This window comes from Mustela lutreola, chromosome 13 (assembly GCF_030435805.1).
Source record: "Mustela lutreola isolate mMusLut2 chromosome 13, mMusLut2.pri, whole genome shotgun sequence".
NCBI classification, from domain to species: domain Eukaryota; kingdom Metazoa; phylum Chordata; class Mammalia; order Carnivora; family Mustelidae; genus Mustela; species Mustela lutreola.
This window is the reverse complement of record NC_081302.1, coordinates 67953452-67969576: the sequence shown is the minus strand read 5'-3', so window position 1 is coordinate 67969576 and position 16125 is coordinate 67953452.

Here is a 16125-nt window from a genome sequence, read left to right as displayed (position 1 = left end):
ATTGGATTTTGGACAAGGCATTTTTGTTCAACTGAAGCAATACTTTGCAGAAGAGAAAAAGCACTGAAGATCATCTTCTATAATTAGTGTAACAAGTCTTTTCTTCCTCAAGGGGGACCTGGGCATCACAGTATGAACTAGATCATCCTGCAGACAAGCCCCTTTGCTTTATATTGAGTGAAAATCTTATAATGGCTCTCTTATGAGCCACTCTCATTTAAGTCAATTCCAAGTCTCATCAGTGTTTTTCTAATAGATAATTCTTCAGTATATTCTGAAAGCAGTAGTGCTATAGTACTGATACACACATATATATGTATATATTTCACAGATATAAAGTGATATAAAATTATATACACAAACATACCATACACACAAAGCTCAAATTTATATTTATACACATATTCACATACATATATACCATATTATGAAGAAATATTCTTTGAGTACTCTGAGAATATGTTAATAATTGTGTGAATGATGTTCAACTATACTCAACACCTAGTTTGTAGTAGCCATAATGATATCATTCATTGTAGACAATAAAATGAATCTTCTCTCCTAGGAGAAGTAGGTTGGGAGATCATAAATTCTGCCTTGGACATGTTGAGTGTGAAGCCCTCTCAAGATATCCAAAGGAAAATGTTGGGTAGGCAGTTGAACATATGTTATGTATCTGGAGTTCAAAAAGAAGTCTACACTAGAGATAAGTAAGTGAGAGATGATGTTTATATAGTAATTACAGCTAGGGGCAACATTTCTGTTGCATTACTGCATGTCAGTAATGAACTGGAGTTCGGTTTCCACTGTAGATGTATATTTTCCCTTCACTGGAGAGCTTTTTCTGGTCTGATTCATTATATTACGTTACCTGCCTAGCTTCTGAGGCATCTAAGTGTGCACTCACTGGTACAGGGTAGGCAGAGAAGAGGACCCATGACTGAGACTTGAGAAAATCCAACATTTAAAGGGTCTGGACTTGAGCCATAAAAGGAGTGGCCAGAGAGGTAAAAGGGTGAAATAATGGAAGCAAGGAAAGAAAAGAAGTAGTCAGCAGTGTAAATTGTTTCAGAGAAATGAAGATGAAGATAGTTAATGACCTTAGGGAAGGTGGTTTTGGTGAGAATGGAAGCCAGATTGAAGTGGGTTGAAGAGCAAATGAAGGGTGAGGAAATGAAGAAAAAGCATGTACACAGTTCTTTTGAGAAATGTAGTTTTTTAAAGTGAGGACAGAGATAGGGATTAGCTGGAGGCAGGTAAGGGTGTGTTGAAATGGATCTAAATAGGTGGGCCTGGGAAGGGTAAAATGAAGAAGACAAATAGAAATATCCCCATACATCAGTGCTTTAAATCTCCTCTTTTACTTTTAAGTGATTTGAACTATTTGAACTATTAAGTGATATTGAACTATATTCTAAAACATTAGAGAAATGAAAGATTAAAGAGGCTTTATTAAAAACAAACAATAAAAAACAAACAAACCAAAAATTAAAGTACAGGGGTTGTGGACAATTTATTTTAGATTGTATAGCTCAAATTAAAATGGAGAATAAATATAAGATAAAGGATTTTCTCTCTGAATTATTCCGTCCAGTGCTTCACATGGTCATTTTGCTAAGAAAATTTTGTCTAGCATGTTATTTAATTTATTTACATTTAAAAAGAAGTCTTTTAATTCAAGTCTCATTTATTGTCCTGGTCCTTAGAACTTTAAGATGTTTGTTGTTCATAAGCTACCTATTTTATGGTATTTTGTTACAGCAGCATGAATGGGCTAAGATTCTTTCTTTCTCTATTTCTTTCTCTTTGTCTCCCTTCCTTCCTTTCTTCTTTCTTATCTATATAAAACAGTAATTTATATAATATGAATTTATTATCCATTTACATTATATTTATTTATATTTATTGAACACCTGCTATGTGCTAATACTGAGGATACAACGGTGAGCTTAGTAAACCTGGTCCTGGGCTTCAGGGGAAAGAAGTCATTAATCAAATTTTATACAAATATATAATTATATATTGTGATAAAAACCACAAAAGATTATGTGAGATTGTTTAAGAACTTTGTGTCCAAGAGCTTTAAATCTGGGATAGTAAGATCAGGAAAGACTTTACTAAGAAAATAACCTTAAGCTAAAAACTGAACAGTGAATAGATGTGCTAAGGCTATTAAAGGTGGGCATGTATTTTTAATCATTTCCTTAAATGAATCATTTCCTATTAGGAGTGAAATATCTGGGCCAAAGTTTATGAATTAAAACTTATTTAAATATTTTCTTATAATTTTTCTCTATTTTTAAATTTTTACAATTTATTTAAAATTTTTATACAGTTCACACTTTCATAGCAGTTGCAAATACAGTACAGAAACCTTTTCTACCCCTGAACCATTTAAAGCAAGTGTCCAATATGATGCCCAGCACTCCAGAATACTTTATGTACATTTCCTTCAAGTAAGGGTGTTCTTTTATATAAGCACAAAATGTTAATTCTAGGAATTAACATTTACTTCTTCATACCCTTTAATCCTTAGACTCCATTCATTTTCCCCATAGGGTTTTTTTTTTTTTTTTTAGTTCGTACTTTTTTTTTTTTTAACTTTTAATTTTTTATAACATATATTTTTATCCCCAGGAGTACAGGTCTGTGAATCACCAGGTTTACACACTTCACAGCACTCACCAAAGCACATACCCTCCCCAATGTCCATAATCCCACCGCCTTTTCCCAAACCCCCTTCCCCCAGCAACCCTCAGTTTGTTTTGTGAGATTAAGAGTCACTTACAGTTTGTCTCCCTCCCAATCCCATCTTGTTTCATTTATTCTTCTCCTACCCACTTAAGCCCCCATGTTGGATCACCACTTCCTCATATCAGGGAGATCATATGATAGTTGTCTTTCTCTGCTTGACTTATTTCGCTAAGCATGATATGCTCTAGTTCCATCCATGTTGTCGCAAATGGCAAGATTTCATTTCTTTTGATGGGTGCATAGTATTCCATTGTGTATATATACCACATCTTCTTGATCCATTCATCTGTTGATGGACATCTAGGTTCTTTCCATAGTTTGGCTATTGTGGACATTGCTGCTATAAACATTTGGGTGCACGTGCCCCTTTGGATCACTACGTTTGTATCTTTAGGATAAATACCCAATAGTGCAATTGCTGGGTCATAGGGCAGTTCTATTTTCAACATTTTGAGGAACCTCCATGCTGTTTTCCAGAGTGGCTGCACCAGCTTGCATTCCCACCAACAGTGTAGGAGGGTTCCCGTTTCTCCGCATCCTCGCCAGCATCTGTCATTTCCTGACTTGTTGATTTTAGCCATTCTGACTGGTGTGAAGTGATATCTCATTGTGGTTTTGATTTGTATTTCCCTGATGCCGAGTGATATGGAGCACTTTTTCATGTGTCTGTTGGCCATCTGGATGTCTTCTTTGCAGAAATGTCTGTTCATGTCCTCTGCCCATTTCTTGATTGGATTATTTGTTCTTTGGGTGTTGAGTTTGCTAAGTTCTTTATAGATTCTGGACACTAGTCCTTTATCTGATATGTCATTGGCAAATATCTTCTCCCATTCTGTCAGTTGTCTTTTGATTTTGTTAACTGTTTCCTTTGCTGTGCAAAAGCTTTTGATCTTGATGAAATCCCAATAGTTCATTTTTTCCCTTGTTTCTCTTGCCTTTGGCGTTGTTCCTAGGAAGATGTTGCTGCGGCTGAGGTCAAAGAGGTTGCCGCCTGTGTTTTCCTCAAGGATTTTGATGGATTCCTTTCGCACATTGAGGTCCTTCATCCATTTTGAGTCTATTTTTGTGTGTGGTGTAAGGAAATGGTCCAATTTCATTTTTCTGCATGTGGCTGTCCAATTTTCCCAGCACCATTTATTGAAGAGGCTGTCTTTTTTCCATTGGACATTCTTTCCTGCTTTGTCGAAGATTAGTTGACCATAGAGTTGAGGGTCTATTTCTGGGCTCTCTATTCTGTTCCATTGATCTATGTGTCTGTTTTTGTGCCAGTACCATGCTGTCTTGATGATGACAGCTTTGTAATAGAGCTTGAAGTCCGGAATTGTGATGCCACCAATGTTGGCTTTCTTTTTCAATATCCCTTTGGCTATTCGAGGTCTTTTCTTGTTCCATATAAATTTTAGAATTATTTGTTCCATTTCTTTGAAAAAGATGGATGGTACTTTGATAGGAATTGCATTAAATGTGTAGATTGCTTTAGGTAGCATAGACATTTTCACAATATTTATTCTTCCAATCCAGGAGCATGGAACATTTTTCCATTTCTTTGTGTCTTCCTCAATTTCTTTCATGAGTACTTTATAGTTTTCTGAGTATAGATTCTGTGTCTCTTTGGTTAGGTTTATTCCTAGGTATCTTATGGTTTTGGATGCAATTGTAAATGGGATGGACTCCTTAATTTCCCTTTCTTCTGTCTTGCTGTTGGTGTAGAGAAATGCAACTGATTTCTGTGCATTGATTTTATATCCTGACACTTTACTGAATTCCTGTATAAGTTCTAGCAGTTTTGGAGTGGAGTCTTTTGGGTTTTCCACATATAGTATCATATCATCTGCGAAGAGTGATAATTTGACTTCTTCTTTGCCGATTTGGATGCCTTTAATTTCCTTTTGTTGTCTGATTGCTGAGGCTAGGACCTCTAGTACGATGTTGAATAGCAGTGGTGATAATGGACATCCCTGCCGTGTTCCTGACCTTAGCGGAAAAGCTTTCAGTTTTTCTCCATTGAGAATGATATTTGCGGTGGGTTTTTCATAGATGGCTTTGATGATATTGAGGTATGTGCCCTCTATCCCTACACTTTGAAGAGTTTTGATCAGGAAGGGATGCTGTACTTTGTCAAATGCTTTTTCAGCATCTATGGAGAGTATCATATGGTTCTTGTTCTTTCCTTTATTGATGTGTTTATCACATTGACTGATTTGCGGATGTTGAACCAACCTTGCAGCCCTGGAATAAATCCCACCTTGTCGTGGTGAATAATCCTTTTAATGTACTGTTGAATCCTATTGGCTAGTATTTTGTTGAGTATTTTCGCATCTGTATTCATCAAGGATATTGGTCTACAGCTCTCTTTTTTGATGGGATCCTTATCTGGTTTCGGGATCAAGGTGATGCTGGCCTCATAAAATGAGTTTGGCAGTTTTCCTTCCATTTCTATTTTTTGGAACAGTTTCAGGAGAATAGGAATTAGTTCTTCTTTAAATGTTTGGTAGAATTCCCCCGGGAAGCTGTCTAGCCCTGGGCTTTTGTTTGTTTGGAGATTTTTAATGACTGTTTCAATCCCCTTACTGGTTATGGGTCTGTTCAGGCTTTCTATTTCTTCCTGGTTCAGTTGTGGTAGTTTATATGTTTCTAGGAATGCATCCATTTCTTTCAGATTGTCTAATTTATTGGCGTAGAGTTACTCATAGTATGTTTTTATAATAGTTTGTATTTCTTTGGTGTTAGTTGTGATCTCTCCTCTTTCATTCATGATTTTATTTATTTGGGTCCTTTCTCTTTTCTTTTTGATAAGTCGGGCCAGGAGTTTATCAATTTTATTAATTCTTTCAAAGAACCAGCTCCTAGTTTCGTTGATTTGCTCTATTCTTTTTTTGGTTTCTATTTCATTGATTTCTGCTCTGATCTTTATGATTTCTCTTCTCCTGCTGGGCTTAGGGTTTCTTTCTTGTTCTTTCTCCAGCTCCTTTAGGTGTAGGGTTAGGTTGTGTACCTGAGACCTTTCTTGTTTCTTGAGAAAGGCTTGTACCGCTATATATTTTCCTCTCAGGACTGCCTTTGTTGGGTCCCACAGATTTTGAACCGTTGTATTTTCATTATCATTTGTTTCCATGATTTTTTTCAATTCTTCTTTAATTTCCCGGTTGACCCATTCATTCTTTAGAAGGATGCTGTTTAGTCTCCATGTATTTGGGTTCTTTCCACACTTCCTTCTGTGGTTGAGTTGTAGCTTTAGAGCATTGTGGTCTGAAAATATGCAGGGAATGATCCCAATCTTTTGATACCGGTTGAGTCCTGATTTAGGACTGAGGATGTGATCTATTCTGGAGAATGTTCCATGTGCACTAGAAAAGAATGTATATTCTGTTGCTTTGGGATGAAATGTTCTGAATATATCTGTGATGTTCATCTGGTCCAGTGTGTCGTTTAAGGCCTTTATTTCCTTGCTGATCTTTTGCTTGGATGATCTGTCCATTTCAGTGAGGGGAGTGTTAAAGTTCCCTACTATTATTGTATTATTGTTGTTGTGTTTCTTTGATTTTGTTATTAATTGGTTTATATAGTTGGCTGTTCCCACGTTGGGGGCATAGATATTTAAAATTGTTAGATCTTCTTGTTGGACAGACCCTTTGAGTATGATATAGTGTCCTTCCTCATCTCTTATTATAGTCTTTGGCTTAAAATCTAATTGATCTGATATAAGGATTGCCACTCCTGCTTTCTTCTGATGTCCATTAGCATGGTAAATTCTTTTCCACCCCCTCACTTTAAATCTGGAGGTGCCTTCGGGCTTAAAATGAGTTTCTTGGAGGCAACATATAGATGGGTTTTGTTTTTTTATCCATTCTGATACCCTGTGTCTTTTGACAGGGGCATTTAGCCCATTAACATTCAGGGTAACTATTGAGAGATATGAATTTAGTGCCATTGTATTGCCTGTAAGGTAACTGTTACTGTATATGGTCTCTGTTCCTTTCTGATCTACCACTTGTAGGCTCTCTCTTTGCTTAGAGGACCCCTTTCAATATTTCCTGTAGAGCTGGTTTGGTATTTGCAAATTCTTTCAGTTTTTGTTTGTCCTGGAAGCTTTTAATCTCTCCTCCTATTTTCAATGATAGCCTAGCTGGATATAGTATTCTTGGCTGCATGTTTTTCTCGTTTAGTGCTCTGAAAATATCATGCCAGCTCTTTCTGGCCTGCCAGGTCTCTGTGGGTAAGTCAGCTGCCAATCTAATATTCTTACCATTGTATGTTACAGATTTCTTTTCCCGGGCTGCTTTCAGGATTTTCTCTTTGTCACTGAGACTTGTAAATTTTACTATTAGGTGACGGGGTGTGGGCCTATTCTTATTGATTTTGAGGGGCGTTGTCTGAACCTCCTGAATTTTGATGCTTGTTCCCTTTGCCATATTGGGGAAATTCTCCCCAATAATTCTCTCCAGTATACCTTCTGCTCCCCTCTCTCTTTCTTCTTCTTCTGGAATCCCAATTATTCTAATGTTGTTTCGTCTTATGGTGTCACTTATCTCTCGAATTCTCCCCTCGTGGTCCAGTAGCTGTTTGTCCCTCTTTTGCTCAGCTTCTTTATTCTCTGTCATTTGGTCTTCTATATCACTAATTCTTTCTTCTGCCTCATTTATCCTAGCAGTGAGAGCCTCCATTTTTAATTGCACCTCATTAATAGCTTTTTTGATTTCAACTTGGTTAGATTTTAGTTCTTTTATTTCTCCACAAAGGGCTTTTATATCTCTCGAGAGGGTTTCTCTAATATCTTCCATGCCTTTTTCGAGCCCGGCTAGAACCTTGAGAATTGTCATTCTGAACTCTAGATCTGACATATTACCAATGTCTGTATTGATTAGGTCCCTAGCCTTCGGTACTGCCTCTTGTTCTTTTTTTTGTGTTGAATTTTTCTGTCTTGTCATTTTGTCCAGATAAGAGTATATGAAGGGGCAAGTAAAATACTAAAAGGGTGGCAACAACCCCAGGAAAATATGCTTTAACCAAATTAGAAGAGATCCCAAATTGTGAGGGGGGAGAAAGGGGATAAAAAGAGGTTCAAAAAGGAAGAAGGAAAAAAAAAAGAAAAAAGAAAAAAAAGAAAGAAAAGAAAAGAAATAAAAAAAAGAAAACACCTAAGAAAAATATAAAAAAGAAAAAATATATATATTAGATAAACTAGTAAAAAATCGTTAAAAAAGAAAAAGGTAACAGTTAAAAAAAAAATTTTACCCGAAGGCGAGAAAAAAAAAAAACAAAAACTGAAAAAGAAAAAAATTAAATTAACTGCAAGACTAAAAAAAATCACAGGGAAAAAGCCATGAGTTCCGTGATTGGCTTTCTCCTCCTCTGGAATTCTGCTGCTCTCCTTGGTATTGAAACTGCACTGCTTGGTAGGTGAACTTGGTATGGGCTGGATTTCTTGTTGATCTTCTGGGGGAGGGGCCTGTTGTAGTGATTCTCAAGTGTCTTTGCCCCAGGCGGAATTACACCGCCCTTCCAAGGGCCGGGGTGAGTAATCCTCTCGGGTTTGCTTTCAGGAGCTTTTGTTCCCTGAGCGCTTTCCTTAGAGTTCCAGAGGACGGGAATACAAATGGCGGCCTCCTGTTTTCTCGCCTGGAGGAGCCGAGAGCCCAGGGCCGCACTCCTCAGTGCGCCCTCAGAGAACAGTGCCCAGTTACTCCCGTTTGCCTGACCTCCGGCCGCGCTCCGAGCTCACTGAGCCTGCGACCGGTTCAAGGTAATACTGAGCTGCGAGCTTAGTTTCTGCTCTGTCTCTGTAGCCGGCTTTCCTGTTCCAATACCAGCAAGCTCTGTGACATTCAGACACCCCCAATCCTTCTGTGACCCTGCGGGACCTGAGGCCACGCTGACCCCGTGTGGACTTTGCCCTGGGTAGCCTCTGGAGTGATGTCCCTCAGCAGAACAGACTTTTAAAAGTCCTGATTTTGTGCGCGGTTGCTCCGCCGCTTGCCGGGAGCCGGCCCCTCCCCCCGGGGTCTATCTTCCCGTCGCTTTGGATTCACTTCTCCGCTAGTCCTACCTTTCAGAAAGTGGTTGTTTTTCTGTTTCCAGAATTGCTGTTCTTCTTCTCTTCGATCTGCCGATGGATTTTCAGGTGTTTGCAATCTTTAGATAAGCTATCTAGCTGATCTCCGGCTAGCTGAAGTAGTCTCAGCCTGCTACTTCTCCGCCATCTTGACTCCTCCCCCCCCATAGGGTTTTTAATAACAAAGAATACTGTCCAGAATCACATGTTGCATCTAATAGTCAGATCTTTTTAGTCATCTTGTTGAGAATATTTCCTCACACTTTCCTTGTTTTTCATGACTTTGACTCTTGAAGAGTACTTCTGTCTGGTTATTTTGTACAATGTCCCTCCAGTTGGATTTGTATGATGATTTGTCATGATCAGGTTCAGGTTATGCATCTCTGACAGGAATATCATAGAATTGATATCACACACACATACATGCACACACACATATTTCTGTATTTGTTTTTTCGAAACCTTGATTTCACATAATATCCCCAAATCTAACAACATGGAGTTTGTTCTAGTTTTCTCTCCTTCCTTGTTAGTACTTCCTTTCTCTGACAGTGAGAAATTTGGCTTTCATTAACTTAACATATTTACCTGGAGGCTGCATGTAACCAATATCCAATTGCCACTGCTGTCCCTCCCATTATGGATGCTGTCCTCAACCAACTCAGGCACTGACACCCTAAACTAAGCTACAACATGGATAGCCTCTGTACCCTGCTTGGGATCTAACATATTGGACCAGTTACCTGTCTTTTGTGTATGCCTTCTCCTTACTTGCTCATGCTCTGACACTCAATGCTTAGCTTCCTCTCCCCATCTCATCCTACATATACCCTCATCTTCCTGCTTAGGCTCCAATATTCTACTCTGAGCTGCCTTCCATGTAGATGTCCTCCTCATTCCACTTGGGTTTTGACATTCCATACAGGAGAGCCTTTCTGCATTTATGGTTCTTCAGCCTGTGTAGACTCTGGTGTCCTGCTTCATGCTACTCTTCTGAGTGGATGCACTGCTTACCCTGTTTGACACCTCTCACCAAGCCACATTTTATGTGTAGACAGCTTTTTCGTTTTGCATGAACTTTGACACCTAATGCTAGTGTCACATCATGCATGGACACCCTCTGGACCCTAATTAGGCTCTGATACCTTGTTCTCTGTGTAGCTTAGAGCTCCCTCCCATACATGGATCTTCCATCTTTTGCCATTATCATATTTCCTTTTTGTTACATTTCCTTCTAGTCTTTATGCATTTTTATATATTGCTGATAATGAACTATAGTTCTATTTTTGGTCTTGTTTATACAGCACAAATTTTCTCATATCATTAAGAGTATTTCATAAATGTACTTTAAATAACATTACATGGATAGCACATTATTTGTTCACAACTACAAGTTAATGCTTAGCTTAGACTCCTAGAAGAAGAGTTACTAGGTCAAAAGTCCCACATTTTTAAAAAAGATTTTACTTATTTATTTGAGAGAGAAAGACATAACATGAGCAGGGGGAGGGGCAGAAGGATAGGGAGAAGCAGACTCCCTACTCAGCAGGGAGTGTGACTTGGGACTCAGTTTCAAGACCCTGAGCTCATGACCTGAGCCAAAATCAGATGCTTAACCGACTGAGCCACCCAGGTGCCCCAAAGTACAAACATTGTTAAGGTTATTTTTAGAAGGTATTTATTTAAATTCTAGCTAGTTAACATATAGTGTAATATTAGTTCTAGGTGTACAATTTAGTAATTCAACACTTACATACAACATCCAGTACTCACCACAACGAGAGCATCCCTTTAGCTCTATTACCCATTTAACCCAGCCCCCAACCCCCTCCCCTCTGGTAACCATCAGTTTTTTTTTTTTTTTCTTTTTAAGATTTTATTTGTTTATTTGACAGATAGAGATCACAAGTAGGCAGAGAGGCAGGCGGGGGGGGGGGGAAGCAGGCTCCCTGCTGAGCAGAGAGCCCAACGCAGGACTCGATCCCAGGACCCTGAGATCATGACCTGAGCCGGAGGCAGAGGCTCAACGCACTGAGCCACCCAGGCGCCCCCATCAGTTTTTGTATTGTTAAGAATCTGTTTCTTGGTTTGCCTATCTCTGTCTTTTTTCCCCCTGTGATTGTTCGTTTTGTTTCTTAAATTCCACATATTAGTGAAATCATCAGTTTCCTGATACACATTTTTAAACAACCATTTCAGAAATGTTATTCATTCAACTATTTTTTATTCAATTATTTATAAATTAACTTACAAATGTAATGCTGTGCCAATAAAAAATATTGCCAGATTTTTAAAAAAAGTCAAATACGTTGATTATAAAGTTTGTTTAGTAGACTAAACAATAAATGGCCAGAAAAGACAGTGGGTGGGTATGGGAGGATTACCCTTATCAGCTTTTCTAAGTAAAAAAGTCTGCCTACTACTCTGCCTACTTGTACTTGCTTGCTTTCTCTCTCTGTCAAATAAATAAAATCTTAAAAAAAAAATTTACCATACCAAAAGAATATCATAAGCAATAAAGATGAATGACAACTGAGAAAAAGTATATGACCCTCATTTCAAAGACAAAAGGCTAACAAATCTAATATATATATTTATATGCATATTTTGTATTATATGTATTATAAATTATTGTATATTGTATATTATATATTATATATAATAATATATTTTATATAAATATATAATGTACTATTTATATAATAGATATATAAAAGGACCAAAATCTTAATAGAAAAATTGGCAAAAGAGAAAAAAAATGCATTACTATGCATTACACATACACATATATAATATTGCATATATATGAATATATCTTGGGCTACCTCTTTAGAAATAGAAATTTTCAGTATATTTGAAATTCTCCTCTCATCTAGCACTTTAATGTTGACTCTTTTTTTTTGTTTTGATTTCACATACAGTGATGCAATTAATTCTTTGAATTATTCCTTCAGGGCTCTTTTTTTTTTTTTAAACTGTGTTATGTTAGTACCATACAATACATCATTAGTTTTTGATGTAGTGTTCCAAGATTCATTGTTCATATAACACCCAGTACTCCATGCAATATGTGCCCTCCTTAATATCAATCACCAGATAGCACAAAGTTGTAGTAGAAATTGGAAGCAATTTAAAAAAAAAAGAAATTGGAAGCAGTGTGTTTCAATGTCTGTTTTTCAGAATTATCTATGATTAACAAATGGGAAAAGCCATGATCTATAGAAGGAAAAATATGTGATTATATTTCCTCCAAGTGTTTCCATTAGACCTCTAACTAAAATTTAAAAATGCTTTGCTACAGTGAGTGAAAATTTGGAGAGAATCAGTCTGCATAATCAGTCTTCATAATATCACGTAAGGGGCAATAATAAACTGAATTACATACAAAGCCAGACTTCATGCTTCACGAAACAAAACACAAGATAGTTATTGTAAGTGGAACTTCTGTTCAAAACTTCTATATAACAAAAAGGTATCATGGAAGAAAGATTCTTAGAAATTTTTAGTAAGTTTTTAAAAAATATCTTTCTGAAGGATGGTTTATCATGGCTTAGGGGAGATTTAAGGAATGAAAACATTTAAAGAAATACAGTAGATATTAGCAATTACTATAAAAAGGAAAATAGTTCATAGCACAGATAACTTGAAGGTTGTGCAGATGTAGGAAAGAGAGTGATCAAGATTCATGTGAGGCCTTGAACAATATAGAATGATAAAAGAAAAGCAGGCAAGAGCATTGTAAAAATATAAATTCTGAAAGCTAAAGTGGAGTCTGTTGATCTTTTGGCAAAGCCCTTAATAACATGAACTTCTCCTATTTTCCTTGTAGCATCAATGTGTACTTGTACATATGTGTATGCATGTTTGATTCTTTCATTCCTTCAGAGAACTGAGAAAATTTAAATACTTTGCATTTCAGTATTTACATGTCTTGGATGCTCTATGTATATAAATATATATTCCCTGTCTGTGTATGTATAATCTACCACATATCTTTGCTCTATGTAGTGTGTATGCTTTTTCTTCAGTACACAGAATTTTTAGGATATATTTCTCTTTTCCATTTAGTCATCTTTCTTGTAACTGTTTTTCATTATCAATGCATTAAGCCCTAATAGAAAGACTCTTTTATTTTCTTATTTGTGGAAATTTCTCGCTGTCATATTCTGGCATTCTTCCACACAATAAGCAGTTGTATACTGTTGGCAAATGTCCATGAATTTAGTTCTAAAAAAAAAATGTGGCCTTCACTATGTATCTCCCATTTCCTTTTGACCTGACCTCTCTCTTTGACCTGACTTGATTTATCTAAGTATGCTGGTGGTGCCAAGTTCCTCTGCTTTTTCCCAACACACACACACACACACACACACACACGCACGCACAAATCCCTTGGGAAAGTTATCATGTTGGCTTTTTAGGAGGATGGTTATAAAAGTAGAATGAGGAAGTTGAAGAGAATTGTTGGAATTCAGCAGATATTACAGGACAAATTGATCGATTCAAATGATGAGTTACTCTCATATTTTGAGTAGGCGACAAGGTATATTCACTTCTTTCCTTTTCACGTGGGTACTTTTCATGTGGGTACTTTCAAGTGGGTACTAATGTACACAGGGGAGAATTGTCCATGTCTGCTCTGTTTCCTGTCCTGTGATTCAAGCTACATTATATTGCCAAAACCCAGAAGTGGATGGAGTCATTGTTTGCTGACATAGTCCACAGAGTTCGGTTGGGAATAGGGGCAGCCAAATGCTTCCAGAGATAGAGACGTCGCTACCAGCTCACCAATGTCAACCTACCTTAAAAATTTACTTATCTACTCAGGACTGCAGTTGATTACGGAGCCCTCTCCAATTTCTGTCAACATTGCCATCTCCAAAAAACAAAGTTTCTTTAGTGATCCAGCACAGTATTAATTTTCTTTTTTGCCTGGAAGAACACTTTTCCAGTCTTCTGTGAGGTTGTTTTTTTTTTTTTTTTTTTTTTTTTCTTTCCAATCAGTCCATAGATTCCTTTACCTATAGTGTTGCTTGGGATATTACTGACTTATGGCGAATTTACTTTTAGCCATCACATCACCTACCTACCAACCTTCTTTTCTTCTCCCCTACCCCCCCTTCTTCTTTTCCTCCCTCCCTTCCTCCCTTCCATTCTTACTTCCTGACTTTTTAAAGATTCAATACATATTTAAGGCCTATCAGATTAATTCCATGCTAAGCACCAATAACATAGCGATGAAAACATAACAACAGGAAGCTACAGTGTAGAAGGGAAGAAAGATAATTTAAAAATGAGTGAATTATAGTTTTAATATGTATTACAGAGAGGTAGTACAAGATAATATAAACATGTACAATAGGATAAAGTAACCTGCCTATCGACGTGACTTTTAAGGGACACCTGAATGGCTCAGTTGGTTAAGCATCTGCCTTTGGCTCAGGTCAATGATCCCGTGGGCCTGGGATCAAGCCCACACTGGGCTCTCTGCTCGGTGCGAAGTCTGCATCTCTCTCTCCTCCCTGCTCATGCTCTCTTCTCATTATCTCTGTTGCTATCTCTCAAATAAGTAAAATCTTAAAAAAAGAGAAGTGACATTTAAAAGGAGACTTGGAAATTGAGTAGAAATTACTGGACAAAGGGTATAAAGTTAGGGTTGGAGGCCATGGGAATTTTTTTAGGCAAAGGGAATAGAATATGCAAAGGCCCTAAGACTTAAAGGAAAAGGATTGACTCAAGATTATGAAAAAGCTAATAAGGCCTGAATTCAGAGTGAAGTGAGTCTGGGATGTTACACAGAGGTCATAAGAACCAGATTAAGGGTCATAGGTTAAAAGCTTAAGATTCATTCTACTGTAATAGGGTGAGATTTAGGGTTGTTTCTATTTATGGTAAGGTATCTGTGAGATGGCACTAAAGAAAAAGACACAAGTCACACAGATACTTAAGAGGGATAAGCTCTTGTTCTAGTTGTTCTAATTGTTGCAGCAATTTTATTTCTATGGTAAAACCATCAACTGATCTTCTTGTTTTGGGAAGAACTATTTTAATGCCTCAATCATGATTGTTTAAAATAAGTTGGAAAATACTCTTCCATGGCAGTATAATGGGAGATAGTTTGAGGAATGAAGAATCACCTCATTCCTTCTCTATAGGGACTCATAGTGCTTCTCTCTAGTGACCTCAGTCTTGTGGATTTAAAGACAGGAGGATGAAGAATTGACCCACTTTCATAGGAATTACTGGACTTTCTGGGAAGAAGAATTTGAAGTTATTATACCCTATATAAAAGATTAGGGTAGTCACCACTGAGTCCATTTAATAGGAAAAAATAGAGTTATTCCTCCCCCTTTTCCCTCAAAGGATGTATAGGTGATGTTTCATCTGGGTTTGGTCAGAACACGGAAAGCATGTGTACATTGTGAATGTGAAGGGTCTCAGTACAGGGAAGTGGAGACTTATATAAATGCTGAAAGCCCTTCAGGAGAAAAAGCAGGAACATTGCACAGATGATCTCATTCTACAGCAGTGATTTCAGTGATTCTCAAAGAAGCTTAAGTTACTTGGATCCCCATGTTGGCTAGCGTTGTCTATCTGCAACTACCTAATAGGGCAACAGCCTCTTCTCTTCTTCCGCCTTTTAGAGTTTATGCAAGTGCCTCTCACTGGAAGATTTTAACCTGTAACCACACAAAGAAGAGAATTCTGGAAATGTGGTTCCAGCTTTCTCTTCCGTGATGCATAGGACACCTTTGATGAGGTGGTTGTGATGTCAAGTTAACAATGAGACCATCTAGCACAGGTGGTAACTCTGGCTCAATAGCAAAGGTTTGGCTGTTGTGAGGGAGAAAGTGTTCCCAGTGTAAAAGGCTGCCATTCTGCAAGTGTAACTGTGCCTTGATACTTCCTATATTAGGCTTCCCTGGAGAAACAGACCCAAAGGGTTTGTGTGTGTCTATGAGTGTGTGTGTGTGTATGCACACAGGCACGCGGGAGGTGGGAGGGGAGAGCGAGAGAGAAATTGAGAGTGATTTTTAAGGAATTGGCTCCTGTGATTATAGAGCCTGGCAAATCCAATATCTGGAGGGTGGGCTGTCATGCTGGAGACCCAAGGAAAAGTTGATGTTGCAGTTCAAGTCTGAAGGCTGTCTTCTAGTAGAATTCTCTTGTGCAGGGAATGTCAGTCTTTTGTTCTATTAAAGTCTTCAGTTGATTGAGGAGGCCCACCCACATGGTGAGGGACAATCTGCTTTACTCCAAAGCCAGTGTAAATGTTGATCTCATCCAAAAACATCATGTTTGACCAAGTATCTGGATAC